At 43.7% G+C, this 24,471-nt stretch overlaps 1 pseudogene; it reads left to right on the top strand.

The window, feature by feature from the left end:
- Positions 1–21,913: 21,913 nt before the first annotated feature.
- LOC103224173 (pyruvate kinase PKM pseudogene) lies at positions 21,914–23,729 on the top strand (annotated as a pseudogene).
- The last annotated feature ends 742 nt before the right edge of the window (positions 23,730–24,471 follow it).

The following is a 24,471-nucleotide window of genomic DNA, read 5'->3' as shown; positions in this document are numbered from 1 at the left end:
TAGTACCAAGAAAAGCAGGACAGATAGCAGAGTTCTGAGTCTAATTACTATCTATTGGCTTTTCTGTGTCTCTAAGGCCTTTCAGGGGCACATTGTAATTCTAGTAATAAACACCACATTTGAACAGCAGTTTACAGTTGACAAAATGCTTTCACACACATTATCTCTTAATTTTTGCAACCAGTAAAATATAGCTCAATAAATAGACTTCCTTATGTGAATGTACCGTAATGTATTATCTGTCTATTCATAGACAATAAGGTTGTTTTAAATTTTTTACTATTATAAACAATACTGTGATAAGCATTGTGATGCATAATTATTTGCACATCTATAATTATTTCTTCTGAATATTCCTAAAAGTAGAATTGCTTATTCAAAGAATATGCCCACTGTAAAAGTTTTTAATATGTAAATTTAAAGTATTCCATATGGATTATTAAATTATTTTCATGTGTTTTGCTACTATAAATTAAAAAGTGAAATTAACATGCAATTTTTTTCCTTTTTTTTTTTTTTTTTTTCCTAAAGATCCCTATTTCCATGACCAGGCACTGTGGCTCATGCCCGTAATCCCGGTACTTTGGGAGGCCAAGGCTAGAGGGTTACTTGAGACCAGGAGGTTGCAACCAGCCTGGGCAATATAACAAGACCCCCATCTCTACAAAAAATGTTTTAAAAATTAAACAGGTGTGGTATTATATCTGTAGTCCTAGCTACTTGGGAGGTTGAGGTAGGAGGATCCCTTGAGCCCAAGAGTTTGAGCCTGCAGTGAGCTGTGATCGTGCCAGACTGAGATCCTGTCTCTAATAAAATAAAAGTCTATTTCCTCACATCCCATTCATCCCTCAGTCTACTCTGGCCTGGCTTCCGCTGCCATCACTTTACCAAAACAGCTTTTGCTAAGGCCACTAATTACTCCCATAATTGTATATCCAGTGAACATCTTTTTGTTGTTGTTTTTTTTAGGGACGAATTTCGCCCTGTCGCCCAGGCTGGAGTGCCGTGGCGCCATCTTGGCTAACTGCAACCTCTGTCTTCTGGGTTCAAGTGATTCTCCTGCCTCAGCCTCCTGAGTAGCTGGGATTGCAGGTGCATGCCACCATGCCCGGCTAATTTTTGTATGTTTAGTAGAGATAGGGTTTTGCCATTTTGGCCAGGCTGGTCTCAAACTCCTGACCTCAGGTGATCCGCCTGCCTAGGTCTCCCAAAGTGCTGGGATTACAGATGTGAGCCACCGTGCCTGGCCTCCAGTGAACATATTTTATCCCTAACCTTACTTGTGTGCTTGGGAGATTTAACACTGTTGGCCGCTCCCCTTTCTGGAATCACTTCCTTGGTTCTCATGACACCACTGTCTTCTGGTTTTCCTCCTGCCCCTTGGACTGCTATTTCTCTTTTACACACTGTCAGTGTCGCCAAGACCACACTTAGGTTCCATGGTTTTCTGGAAGAACTCACAGGACTCAGAAAATCTGCTGTGCTTATGTTTATTAAAAGTATGAGGATACGGGGCTGGGCGCGGTGGCTCATGCCTGTAATCCCAGCATTTTGGGAGGCCAAGGAGGGCAGATCACGAGGTCAGAATATTGAGACCATCCTGGCTAACACGGTGAAACCTCGTCTCTACTAAAAATACAAAAAAAAATTAGCCGGGTGTGGTGGCCGGCACCTGTAGTCCCAGCTACTCGGGAGGCTGAGGCAGGAGAATGGCGTGAACCCGGGAGGCGGAGGTTGCAGTGAGCGGAGACCATGCCACTGCACTCCAGTGTGGGCGACAGAGCAAGACTCTGTCTCAAAAAAAAAAAGTATGAAGATACGGATTAAAATCAACAAAGGGAAAAAGCACATGAAGGAAAATCCAGGAGAAAACAAACTCAAATGTCCCTTCCCATTAGAGCTCTATGAGCATTAATTCTCATTAATTAGAAGTGTGACTACACATGTGAAGTGTTGCCAGCCAGGGAAACTTACCTAAGCCATAGTGTCCAGAGTTTTTGTATTGGGGGTCAGTCACATATGCATGCAACACCCACATGATTCACCTCAACTACTCAGACTCCATGCCCTCAGAGGTCAAACTGATACAGTGTGGCCCAAGACCTCAGGCATACAAAAATACTCATTAGACAGAGTATTCCAAGGACTTGGAAGTTACTTCCCAGGAGTTAGTCAAAGGCAGTTCTAAAGACAAGCCTTTCTTTGGAATGTGCAAGGTTTGAGCAATCCAGTTAACCCTTTCCTGAGCACAGACTTATTACATGTTGGGCTTTCTCAAGTCTCAACTTTAGATTCCCTTCTCTTAATCAATTTTCTTTCACTGGGCAAACTCATCCATGCTACAGGTTCATTTCCCATCAATGCAGTGATAACTCCCGAGAGTATATCTTCAGCCCAGGGCTGTTCTTTGAGGTCCAGGCCCATCTTGACAACTGCCTATTTAATGTTTCCATGTGGATGTCTTAAAGGCATCTCAAACTCAGCATGTCCAAGGCTCAGTAATCTTCCCCCAAACCGCCTGATCTTGTTCCATATTCCCTATCTCAGTGGCTGGTACTACATTCTCTTAGTAGCACTAGAAATAAAGATATTTAGAAAATATATCAATTGGGCTGGGTGTGGTAATCATGCCAGTAATCCTAGCACTTTGGGAGGCCGAGGTGGGTGGATCACCTGAGGTCAGGAGTTTGAGACCAGCCTGGCCAACATGGCAAAACCCCATCTCTACTAAAAATACAAAAATTAGACAGGCGTGGTGGCACGTGCCTGTAATCCCAGCTACGCGGGAAGCTGAGCCAGGAGAATCACTTGAACCTAGGAGGCAGAGGTTGCAGTGAGCCAAGATCATGCCACTGCACACCAGCCTGGGCAACAGAGTGAGATTCTGTCTCAGAAAAAAAAAAAAAAAAAAATTAACTGGCTTTTTGGATATAGAATGGCAGATTGGATGTAGGATGGGTCATCTTTGAAACCTACAACATCTGACCCCTTGTATCTAATCTGTTACTCAGTCCTGTCAATTTGACTTCCTAAATATTTGTCCAGATCCCTCCATTTGTCTCCATTTCCACTGTCACCACCCTATGTCAACTTAACACCCTCAAAATATCACCCCCTTATCTCTGAGTGCACTGTGACTCCCCTGCAATCCATTGTGAAACTGCAATGAGAGTCATCTTTTCAAAAAGGAACTGATCCCTCCTCCCCCAGCCACCATCCCCATGTCTTCCCATTGCTCTTAGGACGAAGAACAAAATCCTTAAGGGTTTATGACTTTATCATCTTACCCGGACTGCCTCTTCAACCACACCATGCCCTACTGTCCATTTGCTTTCTACATTCTAGATACACTGGCCTTCAGTTTCTTCACTGTGCTGTGCTCCCTCTTCCCTCAGGCCTTTTGCACATACTGTCCTCTAGCTGGAATGATCATTTCTCCACCCCTTCCCCCTCCCCACCACCCACTTTACAGAATTAATGCCTACTCAAACTTTGAGTCTCAGTTCAAGTAGTACTCCTTCAAAAAAGCTCCTGTCTAAATCAGTTTTCTTTGTTAGATGTTTTCATAGATCCCCATTTGTCTCCTTCAGAGCTATTTGTGAGAAGCAGTATAGTTTAGTGGTTAAGAACAGGGGCCAGACTATCTGAGTTTAAATTCCAGCTCTGTTACCTACTGGCTTCAAGACCTTGGAAAACTTAACCTCTTTCTGCCTCAGTTTCATCATCTATAAGTGTGTATAATAGTTATCAACTATATTCATGTTATATATAATAAGTTGTTTAATGATTAAATTAATACATGGGAAGTATTGAGAACAAGGCCTTACACATAGAAGCACATGTTTTCTTTTATTGTTAATGTCTAGATTTGTAATAATGCATTCATAAGTGTTATTTTCTGATTTACAGTTGTCTCTCATTAAACTCCATGAAAGCAGAGATGATATCTATTTTTACTGCAAATAAAATTCACAGTGCTGGGCACGTAGGTGCTTATTAAATATTCAAAAAATTAATACAGTGGCTCAAGCGTGTAATCCCAGCACTTTGGGAGGCCAAGACGGGCGGATGACGAGGTCAGGAGATCAAGACCATCCTGGCTAACATGGTGAAACCCCGTCTCTACTAAAAAATACAAAAAACTAGCCGGGCGAGGTGGCGGGTGCCTGTAGTCCCAGCTACTCGGGAGGCTGAGGCAGGAGAATGGCGTGAACCCGGGAGGCGGATCTTGCAGTGAGCTGAGATCCGGCCACTGCACTCCAGCCTGGGCGACAGAGCAAGACTCTGTCTCAAAAAATAATAATAATAAATGATTCTTTTTTTTTTAGATGGGGTCTTACTCTATTGCCCAGGCTGGAGTGCAGTGGTGAGATCACAGCTCACTACAGCCTTGACCTCCCCAGGCTCAGGTGATCCTCCCACCTCAGCCTCCCGAGTAGCTGGGACTACAGGTACACTCTGCTATGTCCAACTAGTTTTTTGTATTTTTTGTAGAGACAAGGTCTTCCTATGTTGCCCAGGCTGGTCTCAAGTTCCTGGGCTCAAGCGATCTGCCTACCTCAGCCTCGCAAAGTGCTGGGATTACAGGCATGAGTCACTGTGCCAAGCCACAATTAAGACTCTTTCAAGTGGATAAAAGAGTTTGCACATATTAAATGTTTTCTGATACTCATTGTGCAAGTCCTCTGAAGAAAGTTTATTTTGTTTAAAAGACAGGAGAGATTTGACCATGTTTCTGCTTAAGAAAAAGAACCAATAATGATACAGAGTTTGAAAATAAAGAAAGGAAAGCAGACTCCCTAGGAATCTGGGAGAAAATAGGGTGTAGAACACAGATGAGTAAATTAGCTTTGGACAAGAGGAAGAATATCACTGCCTCCCAATGAAGGGAAAGAAGACAGAAGAGCACTGTAGTGATGCAGAGAATTCTGTGGCTTGGCAGATGAGGAGGAGAAGAGTAGGAAGAGGCTGTACAGCCTCTGTGATAGATGCAAGGCTGTATGCTAGGAGAGGGGACACCAATAGGGTTAGCTTGGCAGTGAGAATTATCTTAGCTGCAAGAAACAAAATTCGTGGGAGGAACAATTATTGAGAAGGCAATCAACATGATCTGCTACGACTGATAAATATTTAAAATAGCACTGAGCTCTTCCTCTTTCCCTTCCCCAACAATTCAGTCCTGAAGCAATAACGTAGGATCAAAAATGTAGGTATCAGGGTCTGGGGTGGAGGGTCACTGTGATCCAGAGTGGAGAGTCAGAGATTGAGCAGGGCATCCCTGGGGAGAGAGGGGTCGGCCTAGGACAGGGTGCCTAAGTGTACCTGGGGTGAGGAGAAGGGCATGGGGGAGTCCATCACAGGGTTTTGGAGCATAAGCAGGGTGAGGAGGGCATCCGTGCAGGGGCTATAACCTGGCAGAGGCAGTCAAAGCCAGAGCAGAGTAAAGGCATGGGGTCAACATGAGGTGGGGGGCAGAAGCACTCCAGCATGGGACATCAAAGCACAGGGTGAGGAATGTGGCCCACACAGGGGGATAGCCTGGCCCTGAGTATCAGCACCCAAGAGGGCATCTTTGTGGGAGGGAGGCCAGTGCAGGGTGTTGGAGCCAGAACAGGGTAAGGAAGATGCCCAGTGGAACAGCTTTTCATGGGAGAGGTTAGCCCAGCCCAGATAGCCCAAGAAGGTCAACTAGGGCATTAGTGCAGGGATGTGAGCTTTCATTACACATCAAAATCCCAGTACAATGAGAAGGACATCCACAAAGGGACAGATGTGGTAGCAACAAGGAGGGATTGTTTACATACAGGCAGATTGACCAAATAAGCAAACGATTTAAAAAATGTATTCTCCTGGCCGGACGTGGTGGCTCACGCCTGGAATCCCAGCACTTTGGGAGGCTGAGGCGGGTGGATCACCTGAGGTCAGGAGTTCAAGACCAGCCTGGCCAACATGGTGAAAACCCATCTCTACTAAAAATACAAAAAATTAGCCAGGCGTGGTGGCGGGTGCCTGTAATCCTAGCTACTTGGGAGGCTGAGGCAGGAGAATCGCTTGAACTTGGGAGGCAGAGGCTGCAGTGAGCTGAGATCAAGCTGTTGTGCTCCAGCCTGGGCAATGAGAGCAAAACTCTGTCTCAAAAAAAAAAAAAAAAGAAAGAAAGAAAGAGAGAAAATGAAAAGAAAAAAATTCTTAAGTACAAATGTAGAAAGAGAAAAATTAGAGTGAACCTCAAGATCGGGAGCAGTGGCTCATGCCTGTAATCTCAGCACTTTGGGAGGCCAAAGCGGGCGGATCAACTGACGTCAGGAGTGCTAGACTAGCCTGGCCAACATGGCAAAACCCTGTCTCTACTAAAAATACAAAAAGAAGCCGGACATGGTGATGGGTGCCTGTAATCCCAGCTACTCAGGAGTCTGAGACAGGAGAATCGCTTGAACCCAGGAGGCGGAGGTTGCAGTTAGCCGAGGTTGTGCCACCGCACTCCAGTCTGGGCAACAGAGTAAGACTCCACCTCAGAAAAAAAAAAAAAAGAATGAACCTTGTAGTGCTGGATTGGAATTGTGGTATCTCTGTGTCCTTATGTCTATCAATATACACATACATAGTTATAGAAATAATATAGATGTAAATGTATGTATGTGTATGTTTGTATGTACGTAAATACATATATTCCTTAGGCTTGTCCACTGAGAGGCTTAGAGGCAACAATATCCCAATAGCAACAAATACACCTAGTACCCAGATCTTGGCTTTTAAATATTATCCTCCTTTAAAAAGAACTCTTTGCTGAAATAACTGATTCCAAGTCTGGAGTAAGGAAAATGCAAGATGAGCCTGGGATATCTTGTTGTTGCAGAAAGTAAGGTAGTCCTTATACAATGATAACAAGTTAAGAGATCAGAGAAGTCAGCTTGAATGGACTCCCATAAGCCAAACCTGGAATAATTTGAGTATCAAAATAAATGGTGATTCTAATGGATTATAACTCAGTGAATAAAATAGGAAACAATGAGTCCAAACCAATAAAAATAAATGAATAATTTGAAAGTAATGGGATTCCGGCCATGATACCCCCAAAATATAGCACCTTAGCATTTGAGAAAACAGCAAAAGCACGTAGGTCACTCTTGCTTCTTCCTTCTTCCCTGAAGCAGCTCATAAGAACCTCATTTGAGTAGTGCTCTCCCTATTCCTGGAAAAAAGGAACATCCTTATCTCTGAAAACACAGGGACACAGAAAAGAATCTGAGTACAACAGGCCTCAGAAACTTCTCTCCAGTTTATTATCATTAGGTCATACTTTTTCAATCCAATCATACTTCTCCCTGACTATCCACTTCACCACACCTAGCAAGAAGGTTCTATAATAATAAAACCTTTTGTAGAGTGTGTGTGTTTCTCTCTCTCTTTTTTAGGGTTGGGGTGTCACTCTGTTGCCCAGGCTGGAATGCAGTGGCATGATCATAGCTCACTGCAGCCTCAAATTCCTGGACTCAAGTGATTCTCCCGCCTTATCCTCCCGGGTAGTAGCTGGGACTACAGGCATGCGCCGCCATACTTGGCTAATTTTTTTTTTTTTTTTTTTTAAGACATGGTGGCTGGGGGCAATCTTGCTTTGTTGTCCAGCCTGGTCTCGAACTCCTGCCCTTAAGCAATCCTCCCACCTCGACTGACCTCCCAAAGTGCTGGGATTATAGGCATGAACCACCATAGCCAGCCAAGTGTTTCTCTCTTGATTAGCAAAAACTGCCTCATCCTTTGGTCTAGTTAGTCACTAGAGAGGAGGTGGATCAGTTGGCTTAGGAAGCTCAATCTTATAGGATAAAGGGGACCGAGACCCTAGTTTCTGCTCAACCAGATCTGAAGTTAAGGAGACTTTATCTTATCTTTAAGTCCCAGTGGCAAAGGAGGACTGAAGAGACACCAGTTTTAGTTATCTCTGCATTTAGAAGAGGACTCTGTTGCCATTTGGGCTGAGTAAGTCCCAGCCCCACCCCCTACAACTAGGATTCTTGGACATTCAGAGGAGAGGAGGGCAAACCACAAGTGGGAAAAATGACTTCTGATTAGGGTATGTGGAAGGCTTAAACTATAATAGAGAAAGTTAACAGCTGTAACTGATCACATTTGTTCCTTGAGTTTGTGGATCATACTGGTTACACTAGTATAAAAAGAACTCTTTAAAAGTCAAGAAGAAAAATTGCATTCAATATAAAATGGACAAACAGTATGACTAACCAAATACAGAAGAATAAAAATAAATGACCACTAAATATATTTAGAATGTTTAAAATGCACTAGTAATAAAAGAACTATACAAATAAAATGAGCTGTCATGTGTCACAGATCAGATGATCAAAGAAGATAATATTATTTATTGTTGTAGAAGATGTGAGAAAACATGTAGCTTCATATTCTATAAGAGGGACAACAAATTGGTATTATGCATACAAAATTAATTGTGTATTTGTTTAATTTAAGAAAATAAATGGGCTGGGCGCAGTAGCTCATGCCTGTAATCCCAGCATTTTGGGAGGCAGAGGAGGGCAGATTACTTGAGGTCAGAAGTTCGAGACCAGTCTGGCAAACATGGTGAAACCCTGTCTCTACCAAAAAATACAAAAATAAGGAAATAATTGGGCAAATTCCCAAAGATGAAAACATTTGCTATAGTATTATTAAGTAATGTACATGATTCATGTATACAGTGGATTAATGATGCCTTCCACATTTATAGGAGTTCTAAGATTGCCTGTTTAATGCCTATATTGTTAGAACGTCATTCACTGCCCCCAACACCCACTCCCACCCCCAGCTATGCCTCAGTTGCAGGAAATTTGGTTAGCTTTTTTTTTTTTTTTTTTTTTTTGAGATGGAGTCTCACTCTGTTGCCTAGGCTGGAGTGCAGTGGTGCAATCCCAGCTGACTGCAACCTCTGCCCCCTAGGGTCAAGCAATTCTCCTGCTTCAGCATCTCTAGTAGCTGGGATTACAGGTGTGTGCTACCATGCCCAGCTAATGTTTGTATTTTCAGTGGAGACAGGATTTCGCCATGTTGGTCAGGCTGGTCTCAAACTCCTGACCTCAAGTGATCCGCCTGCTTCGGCCTCCCAAAGTGCTGGGATTACAGGCATAAGCCACTGTGCCCAGCCTCAGTTAACTATTCTTAACAAGTACAAAAGAAAGTAGTATCAAAGTTGAATGGGAAGAAGGAAAGCAAAGAGAGGAATTGAGATTTCTCAGTCTACAGAAATTTTGACTTTTTTTTTAATGGCTATAAGGATTGCCCAAGCAGAAGAATTCCTCCTGATCTTCTGTAATGCACAAGAGGCATCCTTGTGGGTTCCAGGTGAAACGCAAATATGATTTATTCATTTTGGGAGAATAGACTATTGAACCATTTCAAGTCATAATTTAAAACAAAAAAAAAATTTTTTTTAGAGATGAGGGTGTCACTATGTTGACCAGGCTGTTCTTGAACTCCTGGTCTACGAGTGATTCTCCCCCTTGGCCTCCCAAAGTGCTGGGATTATAGGTGTGAGCCACTACACCCAGCCTTTCAGATCGTAAGTAACACCCCTACCTAGACCAGTTCATCTGCCCTTGTTCTTTATATGAAGGAAAACCATATAATGTATTATCTAAACCAAAACAGTTGAGAATGAAAGGGGATGCTATTAATAATTACACAGAGATTGTCCTAGGAAAACCAGGGCAAGCAGTCATTTATGTATACCATGTTTTTAACATGCTCAAGGGAGAAAAACAGGTCTAATTGACATCAATATTAGTAGTTATAAATTGAAGCATCAATCAGATAGATAACTATATAGCTAGGGAGATAGATGTTGATCAATTTGAATAAGATTAGAGACACATCACACAATAATTTTAATAGATATCCGTTGTCCAGTAAAATATAGTATATCAAATTTTCTTATCTGACTTCTGCTTCCTAAATAGGCTGATTTTATTACAACTACTTTAACAACTTGGAAAAATGTTGCTAGTTGCTAGCTCTTTAAATTCTTGTCTGTTTGCATAAGTAATGGCAGATACAGTAGATTGGTTCACTCAGCCTTCATTCCAAACCCTTTTTTGCTTACTTTACTCTAACATAGAGAAGTATGTTCCCAGACTCTCCTGTAGCTAAGTGTGACCATGTGACTGAATTCTGTCTTAATGAGACTTAATTGGAAGTCAGCTGCTGTTGCCTCTTCCTTTTCCTCCTGATGGCTTGGAATATATAAAATATTTGATGTGTGGTATCCATTAGCAAGAAAGCAAGGCAGGAAGGTAGAAGGAACCTGGTTCTTTGAGGACAAAATTTAAACTCCCAATACCAGCTCTGAACTATTTACAGATGGACATAACAAACAAATCAACCTCTTTCTCATTTAAAAAATTTTCAGGTAACTTTCAGTTAAATGAAGTTTTGACTAATATAGAAATTATAAATCAATGTTGCGTGTGTATAGTATTTTTTAAAATAATTTAAAATAATACTGGAATATAGATTAGCATGGTTAAATATAGATTACAACCGTTTTAACAAACAATCCCCAAATCTCAATAGCCCAACTCAAAAATCATGCATCTCTCCTCTTTCATATCTCAGTACAGTGCAGGGACAGGAAGGCAGGAAGTGGGAGTACATTCACCTGATTTCATGTTGCAGCCATCAACATTTGACCTCCAAGACACCAGAGAAGGGAGAGACAGATTAATAGGCTTGTGTGGGAAGGATTATTTAGCACTTCTACCCGAATTCCATAGGGCAAAACTAGTCACATGGCCCCACCTAGCTGAAAGAGTCACTGGGAAATGTAGTCTTTCTATCTGTGCAGGAGAAAAATTAACTGGTTTAGTAAATAAGTTGAATTGTCTTTGCTATGGAAAATTTTGTGGAGAAGGATAGAAAATCAAGAACATCAAAACCTGGAATCCAAAAATCACAACATAATGAAATAAAAATTAAGGAAGTAATTTTTAAAAATTACTATACTTGCTGTCTTAAAATATAGTTAAGCAGAAACAGTTCATTAGAGGGCTTGTGAAGTGTATTTTGGTAACTGAGTTTTCCTAGTAACATAGGAATAACTCCCAAATTTTTGCCGTTTTGATTTTTCTTTTTAGACAGGGTTTTGCTCTGTTGTCCAGGCTAGAGTGCAGTGGCACGATCATGACTCACTGCAACCTCCGCCTCCTGGGATCAAGTGATTTTCCCACCTCAGCCTCTGAGGAGCTGGGACTACAGGCACACAACACCACACCTGGCTAATTTTTGTATTTTTAGTAAAGATGGGGTTTCGCCATGTTGACCAGGCTGGTCTCAAACACCTGAGCTCAAGTGATTCTCCTGGTTTGGCCTCCCAAAGTGCTGGGATTACAGGCATGAGCCACCACACTTGGCTTGATTTTTCTTAAAAATCTTCTAAAATCTTACTGTGTATCTCAAATCACATGGTATTATACATCTATTTACTGCTTCCAGTATATGTCTATATCAGTTTCCTATTACTGTTGTAACAAATGACCACAAACAGGGTCTCAAAACAATAAAACTGTGTTATCTTATAGTTCTGGTAGTCAAAAGTCTGAAATGGGTCTCACTTGGCTAAAATCAAGATATCAGCAGAGCTGTATTCTTTTTGTAGGCTCTAGGGAAGGATCCATTTTCTTAGCTTTTCCAGCTTCTAGAAGTCACCTGCATTCCTTGGATGCTAGCCCCTTCTTCCATTTTCAAAGGCAGCAATAGAGCATCTTCCAATCTCTCTCTGACTCTGATCTTTTGCCTCCTTCTTCCATACTTAAAGGATTATTGTGAATACCTTGGGTCCATCAGATAATCCAAGAGAATTTCCCTATTTTAAGTCCAAGTGATCAGTTCCTTAATTCCATCTGCAACCTTAATTCCTCATTGCCAGGTAATAGAACAGGTTTCAGGAATTTATTCACGGACATTTTTGGGAGAATCGTTATTCTGTGTCACACATGTCATAAAAAATTGTGATTATAAGTGTAATATGTAGGCCAGGTGTGGTGGCTCACACCTGTAATCCCAGCATTTTGGGAGGCCAAGACAGGCAGATCACCTGAGGTCTATAGAGTTCAAGAACAGCCTGGCCAATATGGTGAAACCTTGTCTCTATTAAAAAATACCAAATTGGCCATGTGTGGTGGTTCACACCTGTAATCCCAGCATTTTGGGATGCCAAGGCAGGTGGGTCATCTGAGGTCAGGAGTTTGAGACCAGCCTGGCCAACATGGCAAAACCCCATCTCTACTAAAAATACAAAAATTAGCCTGGTATGGTAGCATGTGTCTGTAATCTCAGCTACTTGGGAGGCTGAGTCAAGAGGCTTGCTTGAACCCAGGAGGCGGAGGTTGCAATGAGCTGAGATCTTGCCACTGTACTCCAGCCTGGGCAACACAGTGAGAATCTGTCTCATAAATAAATAAATAAATAAATAAATAAATAAATAAATAAATACCAAATTACCTGGGCGTGGTGGTGCACACCTGTAATCCCAGCTGCTCAGGAGTCTAAGGTAGGAAGAATTGCTTGCATCTGGGAGGCAAAGGTTGCAGTGAGCCAAGATTGCACCTCTGCACTCCAGCTTGGGCAACAGAGCAAGACTCTGTCTCGGAAAAAAAAATAAATAAGTGTAATATGCTTGTTATAGAGAAACTGGTTACATATAAAATATGTTTTTCATAGAACTGATTACATACAGAAAAATAAAAAGAATAAAAAGTAAAATAAGTTGATTCTGTCAGCCAAAGATGACCACTATTAACATTTTGGTATGTACTTTCCAAATATATATATGTAATATACCTTAAATGTATGTATTTTAAATTGGATCATAATATTTGTTCTGTTTTCATTTAATATAAATATCTTCCCAAGTCAGTAGATATGACTCAATGTCATTTTTTTATTTGTAAATATTATTATTATTTTTTTTGAGACAGTCTCACTCAGTCACCCAGGCTGGAGTGCAGTGGTGCAATCACCACTTACTGCAGCCTCGACCTCCTAGGCTCAAGCAGTCTCCTCATCTCAGCTTCCCAAGTAGCTAGGACTACAGGCATAAGCCACAAAACCTGGCTAATTTTTTAATGTTTTGTAGAGATAGGGTCTTTCTACATTACCCAGGGTGGTCTCAAACTCCTGGGCTCAAGCAGTCCTCCTGCCTTGGCCTTCCAAAGTGCTGAGATTACAGGCATGAGCCACCATACCCAGTCTATAATTGCTTTTTTAATATACAAAACATTTATGGCCAGGCGCTGTGGCTTACGCCTGTAATCCCAGCACTTTGGGAGGCTGAGGCTGGCAGATCAACTGAGGTCAGGAGTTCGAAACCAGCCTGGCCAACATGGGGAAACCCTGTCTCTACTAAAAATACAAAAATGAGCCAGGCTTGGTGGCGTGTGCCTGTAATCCCAGCTACTAGGGAGGCTGAGGCAGGAAAGTCTCTTGAACCTCGGAGGTGGAGGTTGCATTGAACCAAGATTGTGCCACTGCACTCCAGCCTGGGCAACAGAGAAAGACCATATCCAAAAAAAAAAAAAAAAAATCAACAACTAAAAGAACAAAAAACCAAAACATTTACATGGTCCAGAAATCAAAACAATATACAAAGGTATATTTAGAGATGTTTTGCTCCTATCTTTATCTCCTAAATTTTATTCCCACCAATCCCTATAATAACGTTTTTCATTAGTTTCTGGTTCATCCTTGCTGTGTGCATGTGTTGAGGTTTTTTGGGAGGAATAAAAAAGTGTGCATATTTATATTTCTCTTTCTTACACAAAAGGAAGCATACCATGTATACCATTTTGCAACCTGGATTTTTCACTCCTCATCAGTATTTAGAAATCTTCCTTGTTTTTTATGGCCACGTAATACTTCATTGTGTGAATTTTAAAAAAGCATATCCTAAATTTGAATTTAAAAAAAAAAAGGCCGAGTGTGGTGGCTCACACCTGCAAATACCAACAGTTTGGGAGGCCAAGTGGGGCAGATCACCTGAGGTCAGGAGTTCAAGACCAGTCTGGCCAACATGGTGAAACCCTGTCTCTACAAAAATACAGAAATTAGCCAGGCATGATGGCGGGTACCTGTAGTCCCAGCTACTCAAGAGGCTGAGGTAGGCGAATTGCTTGAACCCGGGAGGCAGAGGTTGCAGTGAGTCAAGATCGTGCCATTGCACTCTAGCCTGAGCAACAGAGTGAGACTCCATCTCAAAAAAATAAATAAATAAATTTAGCTGTATATTAGATAATATAACCTCAGAGAGAAAAAGAATTAATAGCTTTGAGCACAGGTTTTCACTGTACACATTTAGGGAAATACTATTTGAAGACAAAAAGAACTACAGTGAAATCTTAAAATGTTACTTAGATTGGTTGCTGGTAATGATTTCGGTGTTGCAACTCTGAAATTCTTTTGTGTGTGTGATACATCAAAGAACAAATGATTGATACTGACAGCCAGGATTCTGTGGGAGATGGAAAATACAAATACCAAATGGGGGAAGTCAGGAAAGGCCTTGTGATGTTGGATTTGAATTGGAGGAGTCAGTGTTAATTCATGCTTTTTGCTTCGTTCTGTTTTTTAAGTGTGTTAACCAGTTTTGCCCGCTAAAAAGGCCTATAAGCAAGAACAATCCAGAATAATTTCCACAATAAATACCATTCTTCACTCTAAAGAACCAGAACTGTCTTTAAAAAAATAGTACATCCTGCATTTTATTTAATTCCATATGACAAAAATAATAGTCTAGATTAAGATATCCATTTTAATCAGTAGATGTGTCAAGTCACAAGATTTAGTAATAAAAACAATTCAGTCTGGGTAACAGTTCCCCGCTGGGGCTAGGGAAAGCCTTAGCCCTACATGGCATTACAGTATAAACATGTCTCTGGCCAGGCACGGTGGCCCATGCCTGTAATCCCAGCACTTTGGGAAGCCAAGGTGGGAGGATCACGAGGTCAGAAGATCGAGACCAGCCTGGTCAACATGGTAAAACCCTGTCTCTACTAAAAATACAAAAAAAATTTAGCTGGGCATGCTGGCGCATGCCTGTAATCCCAGCTACTGGGGAAACTGAGGCAGGAGAATCACTTGAACCCAGGAGACAGAGGTCGCAGTAAGCTAGGATTGCACCACTGCACACGTCAGCCTGGGCGACAGAGTGAGACTGCGTCTCTAAATAAATAAATGAATAGATGTATGTCTCTTCACCATGCAGAGAGGGATGGCCTAGTCCTGCATACAGGATGGGGTCAGTCTCACTGTACCTTCATGAGCCAGCTTATTTACAACACTTTATATTTCTCTTTTCTTAAGTTACATACACATCCTTGGACAGGTACAGTGGCTCACGCCCGTAATCCCAGCACTTTGGGAGGCTGAGGCTGGTGGATCACCTGAGGTCAGGAGTTCGAGACCAGCCTGGCCAATATGTGGAAGTGTCATCTCTACTAAAAATACAAAAATCAGCCGGGCATGGTGGCAGGGAACTGTAATCCCAGCCACTCAGGAGGCTGAGGCAGGAGAATCACTTGAACCTGGGAGGCAGAGGTTGCAGTGCCGAGATCGTACCACTGTATTGCAGCCTGGGCAACAGAGTAAGACTCCATCTAAAAAGAAAAAAAGTTACATACACATCCTTTTGGGATAAGAGAGAACACTACATGGTACCAAATACCAACCCCCATCCCCCCAAAAAAATCACTCCAAAAAGGACACAGATAAATAATAAAAACATTCAGCTACTGAAACACAGCAGTATTAAGCCACCTCAGTTACCCGGTCCCTCAGCCTGTGAGAAGGGATGGTACAATAGGGGGAGGTGACATCTCATCACCATGGAAAACAGAGCTGTAGAATCAGAACTCTTTAGAGAAATAGGTGAGTCTAGGTCAGGGATAGAAAAAGTACAAGGTGAGCCTGGAACGTTTGGTTGTGCCAGAAAACAAGGAAGTGTTAAAGACTCTTGGGAACGTAGAGAAAGGACAAAGGAGCCAGGGTCAAAGGTCAGTATGAGGATCAAAATGTATAATGATGGTAAAGGATTATGACACACTTGCTTTTTAAAACTTTTAATTCCATGAGTTCATAGTAATATTAAAAGGAGAGAGAAGCAGATGTTGTGAGGCCCTACTCCACGTCCCCTTGGCCTACCTGAATTCTCTTGCAGTTGTCAACAGTTTCCGACACCCTGACCTCAAGCGCCTATGTTTCTCTCCTCTGTCTGGGGTCTTTCTCAAGAACTGCCTACAGCCCATGGCTGCTGGGCGACATCGTTTGAAAGCTGGAAGATAGGTTTCCCTGGGAGTAGCCACCAAGAAGGGATGGAATTGGGAAGATTCGGAACAATTTCACATGGTTTCTCAGGGCGGTTTCATTGAGACTGAGCCCCAGTTGCCAAGAGCAAAATGTTCAATATATCCTTAATTGGCTTTTCTCCCTGCCCTGTGTCACTCACCCTGCTAACTCTGTGTTTTCTGGTGTCATCTCCCATATAACCTACCCACACCCAGGTTTCTTGTGTCAGAGTTTGCTTTGGGGGTGGATATCAAAACTGAAAAAGTTAAAGAGCATAGGGAAAAGAAGAAAGGCTAAACTCCTCTTATAGAAAAATACCAACTAATATGTAAAAAGAAATGAGAGAATTAGGAAGATTGCCATTTTACAACCCCAATGTAAAAGTTGATTTTGGCAAGGGCCATTAATTTATGCTAAAATCATTGAGTGAAAGGTTAATGGGGAACATGATATTCACATGGTCTCAAAGTATTACCCCACAGATTACTTAATGATTACAAGGAGATATACCTGTTCAGTGGAGAGATCTAGTCACCACCTTGTCAGGTCTCTAGGCTGGGGTGGTTTTGTGGTGGCTTAACCTCAGAGATGATGGGGAGAAATGGCTGCTTACCTCTGAAGCAAGACACACTACAGCAGTAGTTCTAATTCCATTGTCCTGTAGCACCTTGGCTGAAACTGTGCCTCATGTGGGCCACAGTGAGTGGGGCACAGTATTGGCTCCTTCTCTGGGGGGAGCACAGCTATGTGGATTCCAGGCAGCTCCCTCAGCAGGGTTTAGTGCCTATGAGGACTGCAGTGGGCCCCAGTGGTGAGGTCTGTACCTGTCCAACGTGTTGATGGAATCCCCTTACTTACCCCCTCACTATAAGGGGAAGTCCTCCTTCCTCGTTGATCCCAGCTGGGGGATGCAGTGGTGGAGGCCTGGCATTTCTTCTCATTCTCTGTTCTCTAAGTGGCCATCCTGAGTTTCTGTGCTCACCAGGGTTTCTATTAGTCCTCTGATACACTCTAGAACTCTCCCTGTTATTTTTGTTAAAATATAGTTGCTTATTAGTTGTTCTGAGTGTCTTTGTGAGGAAGATGAGTGCTAGGGACTTCTAATAGACCATGTTGCTAATATTACTCTCCTCAAAGCTTGTTCTAAGCCTTAAACATTCCCTCTAAAAGACATAAGGTTATTTCTAATATTTCAATATTATGAATATACTTTGTGTTTTAATTTCATACATATCCTTATTTACTTAGAATATTTATAATTAATTCTTTTTTTGCGGGGGAGGGGATGGAGTCTTGCTCTGTGGCCCAGGCTGGAGTGCAGTGGCACAATCTCGGCTCACTGCAACCTCCACCTTCTGGGTTCAAGCAATTCTCGCTGGCTCAGCCTTCCAAGTAGCTGGGATTACAGGCACCCGCCACCATACCTGGCTAGTTCTTGTATTTTTAGTAGAGACAGGGTTTCACCATGATGGCCAGACTGCTCTCGAACTCCTGACCTTAGGCGATCCACCTACCTCAGCCTCGCAAAGTGCTGGGATTACAGGCGTGAGCCACTGTGCCCCTGCTATTTGTAATTAATTCTAAGAATTCTTTGTGTAGAATTCTTACCTAAATAATAGTTTCTTCTTCATAAGACAATCAATCCTCTCGTTTCATGGTCACCTGTTTCATGGTTCCTTCTTAGACCCACTTCAGGGCAGATTCATTTTGTACAACTTCAACTTCATTTTCTCTGCTATTCAGAAGTAATCTAGTCATCCTCTTTTAACTTGTTAGAAAGCAATATGTCTTCTTAAGCATCAGTTCCTTAAGTCCTCATGACATGGCCTTGCATTCTTTTTCCTAAAACTATATTTATTGACATCTGCACAGTCCAAGTGATGTATGAAAACATACGTATTTATTTATCACATGATTACCTGATCATGTTATCCTCATAAATGTTGAAACATTATAAGTTAAAGGTACCCCGTCTGGACAGTAGAGATTCTGTTGTAAACGCTGGTGATGAGGAGTTCGAGAAGAGCCTGGCCAACATGGTGAAACCCCATCTCTATTAAAGATACAAAAAGTAGCCGGGCATGGTGGCACATGCCTGTAACCCCAGCTACTCGGGAGCTGAGACATGAAAATCGCTTGAACCCCAGAAGGCAGAGGTTGCAGTGAACCAAAATCACATCACTGCACTCCAGCCTGGGTGACAGAGCAAGACTCTGTCTCAAAAAACAAAAAAAACAGACTGATGATGATCGTCCCAAAGCCAGGGAGCTGCACAGGTGAGAGGAAAGAAAGCTTTTTGTCCAAGTTGCCCTCTCATAGCCTAGACAATGCTCTCTGTCCTAGGCTGCAACCACCACCACCTCAATTCCCCCAGTATGCACGTACACACCAGTTCAAAACAGTCCTTTATCTACCCAGAGCTTCTTACGGTTTGCTTGTTATTTCCTGGATTCCTGTAGTTTCTTTAAGTTTGATCTCAGGGGAAGGAGTCAGCAGCCAATTTATTTCAACATACTCATCAAAAAATGCCATTAAGACTGGGCTTAATGGCTCAGGCCTGTAATCCCAACACTTTGGGAGACAGGAGAATTGCTTGAGGCCAGGAGTTCAAACCTAGCCCGAGCAACATAGCAAGATCTGGTCTCTACAGAAAATTTTTTTTTTAAATTTGTTTTTAAATACCATTAAACACATTAAAACAGTGCTACAACAAAGGAGTGGGGCATGGGTTAAAAGAGAATAAAACAATAAATGAATTAAACAGGAGTGTCCTTGCATAGGACAAGAAGTCAAATAGTGTTCAGGGCTTATTATAAGAAAGAGTAATTCTGGCCGGACGTGGTGGCTCACGCCTGTAATCCAGCACTTTGGAAGGCCGAGGCGGGCAGATCACGAGGTCAGGAGATCAAGGCCATCCTGGCTAACATAGTGAAACCCAGCCCCACTAAAAATACAAAATATTAGCCAGGTGTGGTGGTGGGTGCCTGTAGTCACAGCTAATTGGGAGGCTGAGGCAGGAGAATGGCATGAACCTGGGAGGCAGAGCTTGCAGTGAGCCAAGATTGCGCCACTGCACTCTAGCCTGGGTGACAGAGTGAGACTCCAGCTCAAAAAAAAAAAAAAAAAAAAAGAAAAAGAAAAAGAAAAGAGGAAAAGAAAGAGCAATTCTTTGGCCTATCATAGTCTACCACAATTCCCATAACCCCTAACATTCAACTTACTCAGATTTTTCTTTTGGAACTTGCTTTGCATTTTTAGACAAAGTTTTAAAACTCTTATTTCTTGATTTTTCAATTTTAGATGTTTTCTGTTGGCTAGAGAGGGAGATTTATTGTGAAGCTAATAAAGCTTAAGTTTCAGAGTCCCTCATTTTCATGGGCCTCCTCCAAGGCCCTATTCTTAACCATTGAATTTGGAATTTTATTTTCTTACATAGCATTCAGCTTGGTGCTGTGGCTCACGCTTGCAATCCCAGCACTTTGAGAGGCTGAGGCAGGAGGATCCCTTTAGCCCAGGAATTCAAGACCAACTTGGGGAACATACTGAGAACCCTGTCTCTACCAAAAATAAAAAATAAAAAAAAATTAGCCAAACATGGTGGTGTGTGTCTGTGGTCCCAGCTCAGCAGGCTGAGGCAGGAGGATCATGCCATTGCACTCCAACCTAGGTGAAAGAGTGAGACTGTCTTAAAAAATACATTTTTAAAAAATTTGGCCGGGCACAGTGGCTCATACCTGTAATCCCAGCACTCTGGGAGGCCAAGGAAGGAGGATCATGAGGTCAGGAGATCAAGACTATCCTGCCTAACATGGTGAAACCCAATCTCTACTAAAAATACAAAAAATTAGCCCGGCGTGGTGGCACGTGCCTGTAGTCCCAGCTACTTGGGAAGCTGAGGCAGGAGAATCGCTTGAACCCAGGAGGCGGAGGTTGCAGTGAGCTGAGATCAGGGCATTGCACTCCAGCCTGGGCGACAGAGCGAGACTCCGCCTCAAAAAAAAATTATCTTAAAGAGCATCCTCCAAATCATGTATGCTTCTGGCCCTACAAGCCCTGAATCCACCCTTAATTTACTACTTTGGATGATGAGGGTTTAGCTAACTTAGATCGTAGCCCTTGCAACACACACCAATACACAAACATTTCCCCTTCCCAGTTTCCCAAAATGTAGTCAAGCTATTCATTTTTAGTTTGTTTATCATGTTTTAACCTCTAAGGGCCCTTTCTTGTTATCTTTTTTTTTTTTTTTTTTTTTTTGAGACAGAGTCTGGCTCTGTCGCCCAGGCTGGAGTACAGTGGTGCGATCTCAGCTCACTGCAAGCTCTGCCTCCCAGGTTCACGCCATTCTCCTGCCTCAGCCTCCCAAGTAGCTGGGACTACAGGCGCCCGCCGCCACGCCCGGCTAATTTTTTGTATTTTTAATAGAGACGGGGTTTCCCCGTGTTAGCCAGGATGGTCTCGATCTCCTGACCTCGTGATCTACCCGCCTCTGCTTCCCAAAGTTCTGGGATTACAGGCGTGAGCCACAGCGCCCAACCTTTTGTTATCTTTTCTGCATTAGCCTGTTCTTTGTCTTATGGATCCTATATTTGATCTCTCCAGCAATATTGTAGGGGTTGTCTTATTTTGTTTGTTGGTTGGTTTTTTAGTTTAGTTTTATTTTCTCAGTTGCCTGTTTCCTTTTAAGTTCCTTTTCCCTCATGGTTTATTTTGGCCTCTCTCTTATATTGGACACTTTCCTAAAAGGGGTGGTCATCCAACCATATTTAAGAATGAGGAACCAAAGCTGGACATAGTGGCGCATGCCTGTAGTTCTTGCTACTTGAGAGACTAAGGTAGGAGGTTCGCTTGAGCCCAGGAGTTGAAGGCTGTAGCGAGCTGTGATTGCACCACTGCATTCCAGTGACAGAGTGAGATCTTGTCTCTAAAAAAAAAAAAAAAAAAAAAAAAAGTAATAAAATAAATTAATTTAAAAATAAGAATGAGGCTAATCAGAAGCTCAGGTTGGGAAGTTTTCTAAATGGTGAGTGTGGTAAGAAACCCGAAAGGTAGCACCCAGTGATCCTCACCTCCTGGTATTCATGCTTGTGCAACAAAAGTATTAACCTTGCCCCAGGAAGTATCTGGCCTTTACTCTCACTTTCTGGGAGGTAATCTCTAAACTGTTGGAATGTTCTTTGTTTACCTGGGGGCCTTGGGCCATGCCAGCTGGCCTATGCTAACAATGTGATATATGGTAGGGGCTCTGAACCATGCATTGTCAGCTCAACCTCAGGAGGGGGTTGGACATGAAGGCCAGCCACACAGGCAGTCAGCCATGTCTACATGACTAATAAAAATGCTGGACACCAAGGCTTGGAGGTGCTTCCCTGGCTAGGAATATTGCATGTGTATTATCACACATTGTCACTGTGAGAAGTAAGAATTGTCTGCATAACTCCACTGGGAGAGGACAACTAGATGATCTGCATTTAAAACTCTCCTGGGGCACAGCAGCTGCACGTCCCGGGGCTCCTGACCTCTTCGCCTTTGCAGTGTAGCCCAAGTCGGTCAGCACCAGAGGACCTCAGCAGCCATGTCGAAGCCCCATAGGGAAGCCGGGACTGCCTTCATTCAGACCCAGCAGCTACATGCCATGTAGCTGACACATTCCTGGAGCACATGTGCCGCCTGGACATTCACACACCACCCATCACGGCCTGGAACACTGGCATCATCTGTACCAATAGCCCAGCTTCCCGATCGGTGGAGAAGTTGAAGGAGATGATTAAGTCTGGAATGAATGTGGCTTGTCTGAACTTCTCTCATGGAACTCATGAGTACCACGTGGAGACCATCAAGAACGTGCGCACAGCCACGGAAATTTTTGCTTCTGACCCCATCCTCTACTGGCCTGTTGCTTTGGCTCTGGATACTAAAGGACCTGAGATCCGAACTGGGCTCATCAAGGACAGCAGCACCGCGGAGGTGGGGCTGAAGATGGGAGCCACTCTCAAAATCATCCTGGATAATGCCTACATGAAAAAGTGTGATGAGAACATCCTGTGGCTGGACTACAAGAACATCTGCAAGGTGAGGGAAGTGGGCAGCAAGATCTACGTGGATGATGGGCTTATTTCTCTCCAGGTAAAGCAGAAAGGTGCTGACTTCCTGGTGACGGAGGTGGAAAATGGTGGTTCCTTGGGCAGCAAGAAGGGTGTGAACCTTTCTGGGGCTGCTGTGGACCTGCCTGCTGTGTCAGAATAGGACATCCAGGACCCGAAGTTTGGGGTCGAGCAGGATGTCGATATGGTGTTTACGTCATTCATCCACAAGGCATCTGATGTCCATGAAGTTAGGAAGGCCCTGGGAGAGAAGGGAAAGAACATCAAGGTAATCAGCAAAATTGAGAATCATTCTGAGGTTTGATGAAATCCTAGAGGCCAGTGATGGGATCATGGTGGCTGGCGGTGATCTAGGCATTGAGATTCCTGCAGAGAAGGTCTTCCCAGCCGAGCTGGGTAGTCTGTCATTAACAGTGATGTGGCCAATGCAGTCCTGAATGCAGCCAACTGCATCATGCTGTCTGGAGAAGCAGCCAAAGGGGACTATCTGGGGGCTGGGCGCAAGCAGCACCTGATTGCCCATGAGGCAGAGGCCGCCATCTACCACTTGCAATTATTTGAGGAACTCTCCCCGCCTGGCGACCATTACCAGCGACCCCACGAAAGCCACCACCGTGGGTGCCAACGAGACCTCCTTCAAGTGCTGCAATGGGGCCATCATCATCCTCACCAAGTCTGGCAGGTCTGCTCACCAGGTGGCCAGATACCGCCCACGTGCCCCCATCATTGCTGTGACACGGAATCCCCAGACAGCTGGTCAGGCCCACCTGCACCATGGCATCTTCCCTGTGCTGTGCCAGGACCCAGTCCAGGAGGCCAGGGCTGAGGATGTGGACCGCTGGGTGAACTTGGCCATGAATGTTGACAAGGCCGGAAGCTTCTTTAAGAAGGGAGATGTGGGCCAGGCGCGGTGGCTCACGCCTGTAATCCCAGCACTTTGGGAGGCCGAGGCGTGCGGATCATGAGATCAGGAGATCGAGACCATCCTGGCTAACATGGTGAAACTCTGTCTCTACTAAAAATACAAAAAAATGAGCCGGGCGTGGCAGCGTGTGCCTGTAGTCCCAGCTACTCGGGAGGCTGAGGCAGGAGAATGGCGTAAACCCGGGAGGCAGAGCTTGCAGTGAGCCGAGATCACGCCACTGCACTCCAGCCTGGGCAACAGAGCGAGACTCTGTCTCAAAAAGAAAAAAAAAAAAGAGGGAGTGAGATGTGGCCATTGCGCTGATTGGGTGGCGCCCTGGCTCTGGCTTCACCAACACCATGCATGTTGTTTCTGTGTGGTGATAGACCCCAGAGCCCCTCCTCCAGCCCATCCCACCTCCTTTCTCCAAACCATCCATTAGGCCAGCAACGCTTGTAGAGCTCACCCTGGGCTGTAATGTGGCACTGGTGGGCTGGGACACCAGAGGAGAAGATAAACGCCTTGCTGAAACATGGCTGTGTTTACAGCCTGCTCTGGTGGGACAGCCCAGAGCCTGGCTGCCCATCATATGGCCCCACCCAATCAAGGGAAGAAGGAGGAATGCCCAACTGGAAGCCCCGGGAGCCAGATGGCAAGAGGGTCACAGCTTCTTTTCCTGTGTGAACTCTGTTCAATTCCTTTAGAAAACAGATGCCCAGAGGACTCCCACTGCTGGCCTGGGGTCAGGAAACAGCCAGTGAGAGTTAGGGGCCTTAGGGTATGGGGCAGTTGTTCCATTTAAGCCGACTCCGGCCCTGGCCCTTACTTGCTTCCCCTAACCCCTGGGCCTTCCCAATTTGCACCTGTCCCTGCCCTCCACTAAGCTGTCCTGCAGCAAACACTCCACCCTCCACCTTCCATTTTCCCCAACTACTACAGCGCCTCCGGGCCTGTTGCTATAGAGCCTACCTGTATGTCAATAAACAACAGCTGAAGTAAAAAAAAAAAAAAAAAACAACTCTCCTGGACACTGTCCCATGTGCCTCTTCAGTGAGTTATGTGAGTCCTTCCAACAGATTGTCAAACATGACAGTGTCTCAGGGACCCCAGGCTTGCAGTTGAGGT

Source organism: Chlorocebus sabaeus, chromosome 20, assembly GCF_047675955.1.
Source record: "Chlorocebus sabaeus isolate Y175 chromosome 20, mChlSab1.0.hap1, whole genome shotgun sequence".
Lineage (NCBI taxonomy): Eukaryota > Metazoa > Chordata > Mammalia > Primates > Cercopithecidae > Chlorocebus > Chlorocebus sabaeus.
The sequence above is the reverse complement of the archived record's forward strand: the minus strand, read 5'-3'. Positions and strand labels throughout refer to the sequence as shown.